General features: G+C 44.2%; 1 protein-coding gene across 1 annotated transcript in view; it reads left to right on the top strand.

The window, feature by feature from the left end:
- The window catches only part of CACNA1B (calcium voltage-gated channel subunit alpha1 B), a 300,338-nt gene that overhangs the window by 9,855 nt on the left and 276,527 nt on the right, over window positions 1–13,956 (top strand). The window lies entirely within an intron of this gene.

Genomic DNA, 13,956 nt, shown 5'->3' with positions numbered 1-13,956 from the left:
GTGTGCTTTAAAGCTCCGAAATAAATGCTTCAAAGGTCTGAGTAAGGTCCTGATCTTGCAGTCTTCATCTTGGAAGGATTTCAGTTAGTTTTTCCTCAAGAAGACTGCAGTCTGGCTTCTGTTATTAATATGCACTCATTTCACACACCTTCTCTGCTGCTGTGTGTGAGGAACATATATATTCCTTGGTCTGGTTGGTGGAATACAGTAGGATGCTGTTGGGAAAATGCTTAAATACATATACAAATGTATTCATTAGATACATTATGACTATAATTCTATTTGCATTCAGGGTACCATGTGATATAGCAATTCAGAGGCCAAAGGGAATTCTTTATGTATTGAAAGGGAGAAAATAAATATGCAGGGCTTGATTCCCCTGCTGCTGGGGCTGGGTATTTAATCAATAGAAACTTCAGTGGAGCCATAAGAAGAATCAGATTTACATACTTGGAAGCATAGGGGGTACCAGGATGAAAAGAGAATTAGCACAGATGCTACAATTATTCACACCGACGGTATGTTCTGATTCCTATACCCTTTTGTGTGTTTAAAAAAAAATATTAATATATAAAAAAAATAATCAAGGCCCTGATGCTGGAAAGGACTTTGGCATGTGGTTTAATTTATCCTTCAGCAAAGCATTCAAGTACATGTTTGAATTCAGCTGACTCCAGTGGTTCTGTACTTAAAGTTAAGGCTATACATAAAAGCTTTCTTGAATTACAGCCATGTTGTTATTTGTTTAGGCATGTTTTAGATTTGTCTTTTTTTATAAACACAGGCCAAGAATCAAAACATATTAAGAAAAAAAATCGAACCCATAAAGAGCCTAACTGTGACGATGTGAGATGTTCAAAGTTTTGCAACAGTAGCTGAAACATCACATGAGGAATCGCAGCCGAGCGTGCAATGCTATAGTTGTGGCACTGGCGTCTTACTGGTGCTGATTTCATTGTGAGTGCTGCTTGCAGCGCTGTTTGATCTCTGAGCATAATTGCGAAATATCGGCTTGATTAGACAGCTGTAATAAGGAACCCTGTTGCCATCTGCAAACATGCATATTCTTTTGAAGTACAGTCCTGTTAACGTCAAAGCTGCTGGTTTCCAATGGTGATACTAGCTGGGCTGTATTGAAATTGTCTTGTACATGGACTTCCCACCAGGCAGGCAATGCAGGGAAGGCAGGGTGTAAACTGATTGACATTTAAATCCAAGAGTCCTCTCCACTGAGGAAACCCACAGGCCTCTAATCCTGTAATTCAAGGGCTGGATTTAGCAAGATGCTTGAGCTTGTGCCTAATTTTTGGTGTCTGGGGTGGGGTGAGAGAGCTGCTGAAGATAACAGGGTTATTTGTGTGCTTGGTTAGATAGATGCTTTCCTGAATCTGGGGCTGTATTTCCAAACCTAGTGGTGAGATGGAGGGACCTATAGCAGAGAAATCATGTTGAACGAGCTGCAGCTTCACACAGGGGATTGAATTAGTGTTTTCTCTGTAGCCTGTTGTGTTTTCCTCTGGATTTCTTAGATCCTTACTATGTTCTTCGCTCGCTCCTGTGTTGCCATGGGTCTGTGCTGGAAAGCAGGAGCTCCTCTTCCTTGGGTTTCCTTCACTGGCCAAAACCTGTTCCATCTGCCCATGCCCTGCCCTAGCTCAGCTGACGGGGGAAGCCTGAGCAAGGGCCTTTATCGGAGCCAGGCATCACCCTGCAGTTCTGCATTGGGACTATAAAGGCAGGTTGCTGAGGAAGAACATTTACTCCTGACAACCCTGGCTGTCTCTCCAGGGAGGGGATGTGGGGTGGTGACACAAGTGGGACCTTAATTTTTGTTTCTGTGGAAGATAGTCTCATGTTTTGAAGAATGATAAAGCAGGTTCTGTAATTTATTGGAGAATAATAAAAAAGGGACAGTGCTAAACTTGTACTTAATGTGTTCTTATAAATATAGATAGGTAGGAGATCAGTTTTTGAAATCTATTACTACTCTATCAAAAGCTTTCCATTGCCATATGTGCAAGGTTTCTACTTGAAAATGTTACTTCATGTTTCCCAGGCAGTGATCAGCATTCAGTTCCTAAGCTCAGTTTTACATTGATCTTCAATATCACAGAGGGATTTTGATTTCTCTTTTTTCTATGTAAGCATGAAAGATCATGAAAATGCATTTCATGATACCACACGTGGAGTTGTATACCTGCTAATCCTGTTGAGTGCACATTTTTATTAAGGTAAATGGTGAATGTCAGAAGAATCTGATCTCATTTTCAGCTTTTAGCTAAAACCCATAAAAGCAAAGAGCAGCTTTGCTCTCGTTAGCTGTTTCCATAGGAAGAAGGCCAGCCAGTGTCTGGGTGTGTTTTGGAGGAGGCTGTGGGAGAAGGCTCTGCATTTATTGAACTCACCCTTATGTAAATATTACAGTGATCATGCAGTAACCCCTTCCACCTCTTTTTTTCCAACCTCCTAATTTTGCTGCTCAGTGCCTGCAACACTGGTGTTGATGAATATGTATTCATTATTTATTTATTTACATAAAATTATTTATTTACATGCAATAATGGACATTTGGTTTGTCAAAATCGGACAGTAGAACTTGTTAATCAGAAAATAAATCAGAGTTGTATTATATGCAGCCAGGATCAATATCCTAATGAGCTAAACCAGAGTCTACAGATAGTGGCCCAAAATGGTTTGGCTTGCTGTTCCAGAAAACACTCCCTCAGTTTCTTTCCACAGCAATGCTATGGTGCCTTTTTCTCATTTACTTTTAAGGAAGCATGCTGATTTGCTATTAATAAAGGCCTGGGAAAATAATAGGTTGCTGGTCCTCAAAAGTTGGTTTTTTTTTTATCTCTTGATTTTTTTTTTTTTAGTAATTTCTTGTAAACTTCTCCAGTTGTAGATGAATATTGAGGAAAGCTGCCCTGCTGTGGTGTGCCTATTCCTATTGTGGAGAGAGACACATGCGTTTTATAGCTCCTGCTCATTTTATTTTCATATTTTTATGGGATTGCATTTGCTCTAGTGATGACATCAACCTCTAAATCACATAGAAATGCAATTTCTCAGCTGGCCTGGGACTATATGATCTTAATGCGCTTTTCCCTCAGTAAGAGCAAAGGGACTTTTTGCGCTATTGGCGCAACCTTTCTTGGGGTGGAAACCTCAGAAATCCATAGTTGTCTTGGGAATGAAGTCCTCCCTATATCCAGCCCCCTCAGATAGCAGTGGATGGAGCTATGAGCCCAGATTCAGGGCCTCGAGGGTTCAGACTGTTCCTGTTAGAGTTCATGGGATGACTTCTCCTGGTGTCCTGGGCTTTCAATGCAATAGCCTGAAGAACTGCAGTACTGGATTAAACTGCATCATCTCTAACTGTAGCTGGTGTAATAGGGTGGCAGTTAAGGGGAAGAATGGAGAACAAGGCATGGATAAAATGATCCTTCTTTTCCCGATTCCCCAAACTCAGTTGTCTAGGGATTTATGAGAAAAAATATGCATCTGATGGCTTTGAAACTGTATGGTTCAAGCAGACAGTCTTCCTTGGTTGTGTTTTGCAGGCTGTTTATACTTTTGCCTTTACCATATCCTGGGTAATGGGTTTCATGGTTCATTTACATATCACGAGAAAATGTGCTGCTTATCCCCTTTTTCACCACTAGCTTGATGTCCATTGGCACCTTCTATATTTTGTGTAGCAAGATCTGGAGAACAATCATTCCCATTTCTGCATGCTTATGGTTTTATGAATCCCCAGCATTTCCCCAATCAGAGATCTATGCTGCCCAACCTCCCTCGACCTGAAAGCTTTTCTCCACACCACTCACCTGTGCTGTTGCTCTGGTCCTTTCCTAGCTCTATCATATCCCCTTGGAGGCGGTGACTAGAACAGCGTGCAGTGTTTGTCCAACACCAAGAGTTGCTGAAGACTGGTATAAATAAATGAAGCGCTTGGAAGGGTTGTGCTCTGTCCTTTATGGACAGAGTTAATTTTTTTGGCTTTCAATCAGCCTGGATTAAACACTCTCGAAGAGTCCTGGTAGCTTCTTGAGCCAGTTGGATCAGCTGCCTGGATCTCTGGATGGGACTGGCAGAGACAGTGTGTGCCAGGCCTGGAGCTGCCAAATGATGTGCACAAAGTCTCTGTGCTGTTACTGATGTCTCAGGCTGTCGGGAACAAATTAACAAAAGCTAGAATTATCTTGAATGTCTGGATGACTGAGAAATGTGTTCCTAGCTCCTGGTGATGCTAATAATTTGAAGACTAACTCATTTAGTAGCATAATAAAGACCTGTTCATCCTTGATGCTAGCTTTGCTAGTTACCAGGATCATCTTAGTATGTGGGCAGTCCGAGATGCTATTCCTGGTGCAGTGTATGAGGAGCAGCAGCAGCCTTGGTTGCAGTGATGGCTGTCAAAGGGGGAGGCATAAGAACCATCCAGCCTGGTCTGAGTAGCAGGCTGTGAACCTCTGATCTTTCCATTTGAGGTGGACATACACCTTAGACAGGGTGTGGGGTGAGATGCGACCATGAAAGTATGAGAGAAGTAGATGTCCGGTGGAGGGCTGGGATTTTTAAAGCTGTCAAACATACATAGATGTCTATAGTCTTTAGCATTTTTTTCTCCATATGCATGTTCCTGTGAATTTGAAAGCTTTTAGACTAGGATTTCTGAATTATGAGGCCCTATGTGATGGGCTCTTGCACACTCCCCCAAAACACCTCAGTCTTGCCACCTGCAAATAATCATAGAACATGGTAATTTGAAAAACAAAATTAAAATGAAATAAAAGCCCTTGGGTGCCCTGCCAGCATCACTTTGGACACCATGCTCAGTGCTTTGTTTATAACCTTTAGAGCTAGATACCTAGGGAATAAAGGGGCTAGGAGCAGGGAAATGCAGATTTCTCTCTGCTTTTCCAACACGGAACTTCTGGCACTTCTGTGCTAGAAAGGAAAGCTGAGCAGCAACAGGATTTGGGAAAATGGATACTTTAAGAGGGACAAGTTTCATCTTGATTAGTTGTCACAAGGAAAACGAGTAAGCCTCTTTGCATGGTTATACAGTATGGGTGGTGATGGACAAAGGCTGATTGCTATTAGCATTGTGCATGAGTCACGCCAAGAGCAAAGCCTCTATAGATTTTAATGGAGCTGATCCTTGTTTTCAATTTCTTTTATGTTCTAATGACGGATGGATACGTGCTGGCTCAGAAAAGCTAAGGGTACCTTCTGAAATTAAATCAGATAAAATCAGACAAGGCAAAGAGAATTTACCTGCTTTCCTGAATGCAGGGTGTTGACTTGTGATCTGGCTGGTGTAGGGGGGCAGTAATGGAGGAAGGCAAGTAACCAAATTTTTTTTTTTTTTTTTTGAGGCAGAGAAAACAAGTGGTTGGTAACTGGAAGGGAAGAGAACATGTGAGGTCTCAGTTAGAGGAACTTCCAACTGTTTTTGACTGTTGAATTTTCTGTCCCCTGGCCATCTGGTCTCTTGGGGAGCTGGAGAAGCAGTTTCTTTCAAAGGAGAAGATGTTGAACAGGAAGTAAGGATTTGTGGGCTCTAAACCCACCTTGGCAAACGTCCCTGCTTCCTTTTATGCACTGTTACAGCCAGTTTTGCCCAGTGGGGCAGCAGGTTCTTTGAGACTGGAGCTTGCTTTCCCTCTGGGCTTGTTTAACCAAGCAAAGGGGGTCCCAGGCCATACTGAACCGGTTGGAGTGTTAATAAGGGCTTCTGTCTTTTTGTATTATAGTGGCTTTTGTGCACTGAGTCTGGTGGGAGTGGGCAGAGGCAGGCTGAGTTAAGCGGGTGGGTGTCTAGTTGTGTGGCTGGCTGCTAAATTAGAAGAAGACTTTCCTGAGCAGTGGAGGACTCAGGGCTGTGCTTAGAGGAAGGCTACAGATGGTCATGGACCCTCAGAGGACCCACAGGTGGGGACAGCCCTTCCCAGGCATGCCCCCCTCGCTCCTTTGGGTTTTTTTTTGGGGGGGAGGGGAGAGGCCTCCCTTTTTTTGCACCTCTTTCCTACTCCTGCATGTAGGGTAGACCCTTGAGGCCTGGCTCTGCTCTGGTTGTGGCAAGCCCAGTGTTTCAGGTCAGAGCATTTCTCAAAGGCAAGTAGACTATGAGCTTCATGCACTTCTCTCTTGCTTTGCTTCTCTCTTGCTTGATTAGAAGTGGCTGGAAGGTGCTGAGTACCTGGTGTGTCAGCTGATAAATGGCCGTAGAGCACCACGAGAAGCCAGGAAGCTGAGGCACGGACAAAATGCTTTTTTCCAAAGACAGAGGAAGCAAAAGCATTTCTTCACATTCCCATCTTGTGCCACTTTCCATGTTTTGTGCCTGTTTATGCTGTTTTGAAGCTTTTTGCTCACAGAGAGGAGGGTGCTGGACACCATCAGAGGATGCTTACATCTCCCTGGCCTGCCGGCCCTGAAGTTGGGCAGCTGTAAAGTGAAAGTGGCCACCCCGAGTGAAAGGGAGCTGTGTTTTCTCATCACGGCCAGGCTTTTATCAAAGCTAGGCAGGATCGTTAGTCCAGAGTCCAGACAGTATTTTTAGCATTTTTATAGCTCTTGAAGGGAGGCTGGTGGCAAGGAAATACTGTCCCTCTTGAGGGACCCAGCTGTTCCAGGCAAAGGCAGCTGTGGAGGCTGCAGGTGGGAAGAGGACTCTGGACCCTGCAATCTGCTCCTAATGCCTGCTCCTGCCCCAGCAATCGTGTCATGGGGGCGTCTGCTCGCTATTCTCCACAGGTGGAGAGCATTGCATACCTACCCGCTATTATAGCTGGGTATGAATACAAGGAATTCAAAACCAAAGCAACAAGTAAAATTGCAGCTATGAAGTGCTCTAAGATTAATTTACTTAATGCTCCCCAGTTTATAAAAGAGCAACAACCCAACTCCAAACCTCAAAACACCCAAGTGTGGTGTGGAGTGCTGTGTCATGATTAGATGAGCAGGAGCGTGTGGGATTTCTTAGGCTCCTGTTTCTCAAATGTTGCTCCTGCTGCTGTGCCCCATTCCCAAGTGACCAGCTTTTGATGGCAAAGTGTCTGCTCATCTGAGGTGGTAAGGACCTGGCTGTGATTGTTGAAAAGAATGAGGATTTAGAAAATCAGTCTGTTTTTTAACTATAATCTAATCCTGAGTGCCAGAAGCAACTGTGTCACATTTGCACATGCATCCTTAGATCCACACCCCACCCCAAAGGTTTTGGGTGCTTTGGGAGCATTGCCTTCCTCAGGGCTCTCTGAAAACCTCAGGGAAGCTTAGTGGAGGTGGAAAACTGATCTTTGATTTTGTTCTTGCTGAACCACTGCCAATGTGTGTGGGACGTTCTGGCCAGGGCAAGGCTTTGGTGCTGGAAGCTTGAACCAGGTGGATGAGTGGCCCCAGGTCTCTGTAGGTAATCCAAGCTTTAGGCTCAGCACCTCATGTTTGGGTACCTGGAGGTGCTTTTTGACACCAAGGTTAGGCGCTTCGCTTAACTTCAGCCATCTTGGATACCTTCTCTCTGCTGAAGGATCCGACTGAATTGGGATGGAGGGAAAGGATCCCCTAAATGAGTTTACTAATACCAGTGGCTGTGGGATGAATGGGGCAAAGTGAAGATTGCATGAGCTCTTGGCTGCATGGAAGGGCCACTTTTATGCCATGGGGAAGCCTGGCAGCTTAGGCTGAGAAAGAACTCCTGCTTCCTATATGTGGCACATTAAACATGTAGTGTGAGCTAGCGGGTTTGAAAAGTTGCCTGGTCCTCACAAAGGACCACGGCCACCTAAACAGTGCTCTTCAAATACATGTGAGAAATATTTCCTTCCTGGCATGGTCAGCATTAACTAAATCAATGACTGACAATAAATATAAGGCTTTGTCTCCTTCCTCCTCCATTTACCTGTGTGCTGGTGGTCAGGAAAATCACTTTTCATTTGTTTTTGATTAATAAATGAAATCAACTTATTTGCTCAGTGATCTCAGGGTAGAATATTGAGGAAGCAGGTGAGGTTTTTTTCCTGTGGAAATTCTTCTGCCAGTGCTGGAGAGCATGTCTTGGTTTCAAGTGCTGGCTACAGGGCTGGGTGTGTATGTGTAGGTGGTTCTTGTGATCAGCTGTAGACTTTTAAAAGCATCCCTCTGGAGCAAGAAGTTCAGGTCACTCCTGAGTGAACCCCCAGTTTTTAGCCAATAATGGGTTTAGCTCTTGGCTCAATTCAAGTCAGCTCATGTTGGGCTGTGTGAGATTTAAGGAAAAGATCAGAAGTAGAGGTAGGAGTGATGCTGTGCTTCACTGGGAACAGAAATTGTACTTGGTGCTCTCAAAAGAGAGGGCTGTTCTCAGCATGTGACACCTATACCATAAATCTGTTTGCAGATGCTGTGAAGGTTGTTCCTGATGGACGTTCCTGGGCAGAGGTTAGTGGAGAGTTGACTCCTGCCCTTTACCTCATTAAATGTGTCAAAATTCCCTGCAAGGGCCTGCAAAACAGGAAGTACCCAGTGTCAGACTAAGGGTTTAGGAACATGTTGATGGTCCATGGGGTGATGTAGAGGTAAAGAAATGAAGGACAGAAATGAGTTGCTTGGAGGAGTCTAAGACTTTTTCAGCTGCAAAATATCCCTGTGCTGAAGAGCACTCAAACTGAACTGATAATCAGAAATACTTAGTTGGACAAAGCTTGGTTCTGGTTCAAAGAGGAGATAACTCAAATTTGAGCTCTCAGCTTATTTTCCAGTTAAAAAAAGAAAGAAAGAAAGACTGGAAGATTGAACTTTCTTTTGGCTTAGTTCCCCATCTCAAACATCCTGAACCAGCATCCTTGAATAAAGTTTGAGCATGGGAGGTTAGGACAAAGGCTGTGAAAATGATGAAAGGGTTGGAGAAGCATCCATTTAAGGAGAAATGAAAAGGCTGGGAGAGTTAAAATTAAGAGGAAAGTCTCATAAGAGCGAGATAAAGAAAAAGAGAGAGGAAATCTTGTTTCCCTATCTGTTTTGGCAGGGTTCAAAAAGCATCAGTGAAGAAATTGGAAGTTTAGAACTTCTTTACTAATGGAAATGTAATTAACTCATAGAACTCATCACAAATTGCCTCAGCTGAAATGGTCTGTTTTGGGTCTTAAGACCAAAGGAGCGTAGAAATCATCTACAGATTCACCAGAGAGGAAATGGATTTTTGAAGGAGAATGATTAGGCCCTTTTCCTGGTGCTCCCCGAAATAAGTTAGGTGGAAATGTGAACAGGCTGTTTCATAATTGTCCTTTTCTTTATCTTGTAATTTCTTCTGAATCATGCTGGAGACATGATTCCGGACCAGCAATCCAGTCTGTTACAGCATGACCTGTGAAATACAGCAGGATATGTCAAGGCTAAACGTTGTCTTTTTATACATGAAACAATATCAATGGAAGTAGTGGTATTCCATCACTTAATGTCTGATTCAAAGATCAAATGTCTTTTTGCAAGCTGTGCTACGGCATAGAAAGAAACTTCAATACTCCAGTGCTGTGTTAAGTGTGCCCTCAAAACCTGCAAGCCTAAGCTTCAGGGAAAGATCTGGGTTTGAAAATTGTCACGTTTCATGTGAACCTAAGGTGGTTTCTTATAATGTGGGTGCCACTTTGGTAAAAGTGTTCTGGTTTGGTAGAGGAGTGAGGTCTGGCACCATCATGCCAGGCGCTGCAGGAGTATTACTGTTCTCTCCATGGCAGAACATCACCTTCACCTTGTTCTGGGAGGAGAGGGCTCTCCTTGGCTACAGTCTCCAATCTTTGCAGGATTTGGAGCATGGAAGAAGATTATGGCAGGTGAAGTTACCTTGTCAGAGGCTGTCCCTGTCCTGGATGAGGCTTCAGTCAGACATGTGTGTTTTCAAACACATCCAGCTGCCAGAAATTGAGAATCAAAGCTCTCATGCTGGGTAGGAGTATTAACAAACCTCCCTCCTGATGCCAAAGACAAACCTCTGCTGCTTTTCTGGCCTCCAGCATTGGGTGAAGGGTGGCACCCACAAGCTGGGTAAAGTGGCAGTGAGCTATTTCCGTGCCATGAAGAAATATGCAGTATTGGCTGGTGCATTTGATGGTAGATGGGTGGCACCTCTCTTCGATGGTCATGAGAAGTAAGTCTGGGGAAAAGGCAAGATGAAACCCTCAAGTTTTAGCTTGGTAAAGACATGTACCATTGCATCCTGGCTGCTATGGTGACAGGACAAAGACTGAAGTCCAGCAAATTCCTTAGATGTCTTTTAAATCCCATTCTTTTCAAAGGCTCATAACCATGTGCTCCAAGTGAGTGACGCTGTATCATCCCAAAAACATTTAGCTGATAACATCTATATCCTCATCACTGATCTATGCAGATTTTCTTTACCCTGAGAAAGATGTGTGAAATGAAAAATTTTACCTTTCTTTTGTTCTCTGATGCGAAATCCCAGCCGTGTTTACCTGCTCCCTGGGCAGAAGCACTACAAATTCCTGAAGTTCTGTGATCAAACTTCTCTTCTAGCCTAGACTATGGGTAAATCCTGAGCTTGTTGTGCAGTTCAAATTTATTTTCTATATTAATGAATAAAGTACTTAAATTGGTTATGTACATTGTAAGAGGATTTGGAAATATTAAACATGACCAACAGTTGTGGCAAGGGTAAGACCACTCCATGATCCACTAAGTCTATTATTAAAAGAACACTGTATTTTTCTTTACCTCCCAGGTTACAACATTAAAGCAGGTATAAAATTATGGTAACCCCTGACTTTTGCAAGAGGTGAAAAGGACAAAGGAAGCTTAGCATGATCCAATTTCCTTGCTTTAATTGGGAGGCATGAAAGAACACGAGACTCTAGCAAGCAGATAATGCTGTGTCTGAGACAGATCCAAGAGAATACAGCTTCATTTCTCTTGCCTAGAAGATTGAGCAATGGAGTGGGATTTTGGGTGTCCTGTTTTTCTCTTCAGTCCATGTCATTGGCTACTAAAGGGTTTTAGGCCACTGTTTTCCTCTTTTGTGTCCACATTTCTACCTCTTTAAAAATGAAGGTAATAACGATACCCAAATTTGTAATGTACTAGTGAAAAAGGCTGCTTGACGGTATTGAAAAGAAGTGAGTTTAAAATGTCTCAAAAGAAGTAAAAATAAGTCTTTAAAAATGTTGAAATCGAGGAGAATTTGAATCAGAAGTAAAATAGATGGTAACAGCATAATCTTCTAGAAATGCAGATGCTCACTCACAGTGAGTGGGAGAATCTTGCATGGAGCTCAGTGTTCGTGTACCACGGGGAATGTGTTAAAACGATGGCGTGCCACACAGGGGAAATTACAAATGTGGGTGTCTGTCAGATTTTAACCTGAGGAAAGATTGGACCTTTGGGGGAGGTGACATGCTTTGAGTCAAAATGTCCAGAAGTATTGTCACTGATTTGCTAGAGAATAAAAAAAAGGAGTGGCTCTACTTTTGCTGGAGCAGAAGTGACTGAACAGAGAAAGAGAAATGTCATCCATGGTAAAGTCAGTCTTTAGGATAATGTCCTGGCTTTAAACTGCTTGAACCATAAGTAGATATTGAAAAGATGGGGATGACGTACAGATACAGGGAATGGATAAAAGGGAGAAGTTGAAGTCCTTGCCTGGTGCCTTCTCCTTTCCACAGGAGAAGGATAGAGGCTGTAATGGTTTACTGCAGCACAAGCCTCACCAGGAAAGCAGCACTGCTGAAGCAGTGGACTATAACCACTTGCCAGGTTCACCTGTTTGGGTTTCAGAGGCCTGATGTGAGAAATGAGCCACTGCCTGCTTGGCATGAAGGAGCGCAAAGAACAAGAACAGGCAGGGACATGTATTTTATTTTCCTTCTTTTTGAAACCTGGAAGACCTCCAGCTCATCAAATAGTATTTCTGCTTCTGATCCCTCTAGGGCTGTCCTCTGGTCTTGCTTGTGTGGGAAGGATGAGAAAACCTTTCCCTGTAATTACAAACCTCTGGTTTCTAGCAGTGGTGGGATCAATGCCACGTGGGGTGGAACGTGGGGAAATTAGTGTCCCTTTTCCCCAGGTCACTGTAGCACCTCCCTGCCCATTAGCAGGAATGGAATAACCCCCTGCATCTTTGGAAACCTTTGTTCCTAGGGAGGAAGGCTGGGGTGAGGCTTAATTTCTGTCTAATAGCCTGTTAAAATCTTCACGTCGTTTCTTTGAGAATGCCATTAAAAATCAATTACATTAATGGGGCCCAGTTGGAGATGTTCTGAAATATGGATAGGATCAAGAAAAGTGACTTTGCAAAACAGGGCCCTTGGTGCTGCAGACATTTGCTCTGCTTGCTCTTCCCAGTCACATGTATGGACCAAACCTGATCCTTGTTTTCATGAGCTCTGCAGAGCTGACCTAGCTCTTTAGGAGCAAGTGGTCAAAGTCATGCACTATGGTGCAAACCCATTGCCAGTGGGGTTAGGAGGGAGTATTTCTCTTGCCCTGATATAGGCGATGCCCCAACAATACAGTTGGGCTGGTTGCCTAAAATTACTCCAGCATCACTGCCAGGTCTAGGAGCTCCTGACCTTGGTCATCCAACTCGGAGTACAGGCAGGTACCTGACATCTTAGGGATGTCTGGTACTCCATGCTGCTGATGTTGCAGGGGGTCCGTGAGCTTATTGTGTCATTGTGTGACAAATGGTCCATGTTCTTACTCTGATCCCAAAGAGAAGGACTATCCAGCAGCTGGACATCAGGCTGGGTGAATGGAGATCAGTGTCACTGCATGGTGACCAGCACAGGCTGTGTCACTTTGTCCCATCTGGGAAATAACAGTACTGCCCAAGTGTGTAGGGGTGTTGTGAGGATGAACGTGTTGGAGAATCTTTAATAATTGCATCCTCTAGTAAGGGAGGCTGCGTGGCTTTCTGAAATGGCCAGCTGAGTAATGCTGTCTCCATCCTGCCTGCACTGAACAATGTCTTCATCTCTAATTCCTAGTTTGCAATTCACCATCCTCTCAAATCTCATTTTATGCACAACTGTGAGCTACTATTTTTCACGTGGAAAACGTGAAACATCGGTTACATGTCTATTCCTCCTTTGGAAAAGCCTGGCCAGTGGATATTTTTGTTTAAAAACTGAAAGCAACTTCTAAGAGCTCCGAGTGGTTTGTGAACATGCTTTTTCAGACATTGGGAGATGGTATTTCCCCAGCCTGCTGCTCCAGAGGTATGAGAGAACTGAAACAGCCTTCTGCCTGTAGCTAGGTTGTCACAATAACTGTCATGCAGTTTGTGAAAGAGGATCCTGACCCATGGAAAGAAGGCTGCAGTGGAGCGAGGCTCAATGTCCTTGCAGGAGTGGTACAGGCACTGTGTATGGCAGGGGAAGGTGACCCATGTGTGCAGCTTGTTGTGAGGCTGATCAGGACCTTGTACAGTGGGGAGACTGAGAGAACATCCACTGCGGCTTCCATGGGGGGTGATTTAATGGGTGCTGGGGATGTGCTAGAGGGGGAAGAGCGCCATGTGCCTATCAGTCTGGCTCGTTTCTGGCCATGGTGGCACTGCTTTGGTCCTGCCACTGGTGTAGGAACTGTGACTGAAGTTGGGGTGGCAGTGAATATGCTGGGGAAAGCTCTTTACCTGGGGCCTGGCATCACTGGGATGGATGGATTGAGGTGAGGCTAGGAAGGAGTCTGAGGTACCACAGTGACTTGGGATGAAGAAGGCACAGGAGAGGGACAGAGCATCCTCACCAGGACAGAGGCAAGGCCTTGGTATACAGCCCAGCTGGGCACTTTCCATCATGCTTGGAGCCTCCTGGCTCTTTCTGCAGGAATGTTTGTAGGAAGGGAAGAAATCTGTGAAATCCAGCTGCCTCGTGCCAGTGTTTCCAAATGGTGCGTGGGCAGCTCAGCTGCAGGCAAGTGGTCTGAAGGACTCAGCCATGAGGCAGAGTCCCATGGTGT

This window comes from Falco rusticolus, chromosome 9 (assembly GCF_015220075.1).
Source record: "Falco rusticolus isolate bFalRus1 chromosome 9, bFalRus1.pri, whole genome shotgun sequence".
NCBI classification, from domain to species: Eukaryota; Metazoa; Chordata; class Aves; order Falconiformes; family Falconidae; genus Falco; species Falco rusticolus.
The sequence above is the reverse complement of the archived record's forward strand: the minus strand, read 5'-3'. Positions and strand labels throughout refer to the sequence as shown.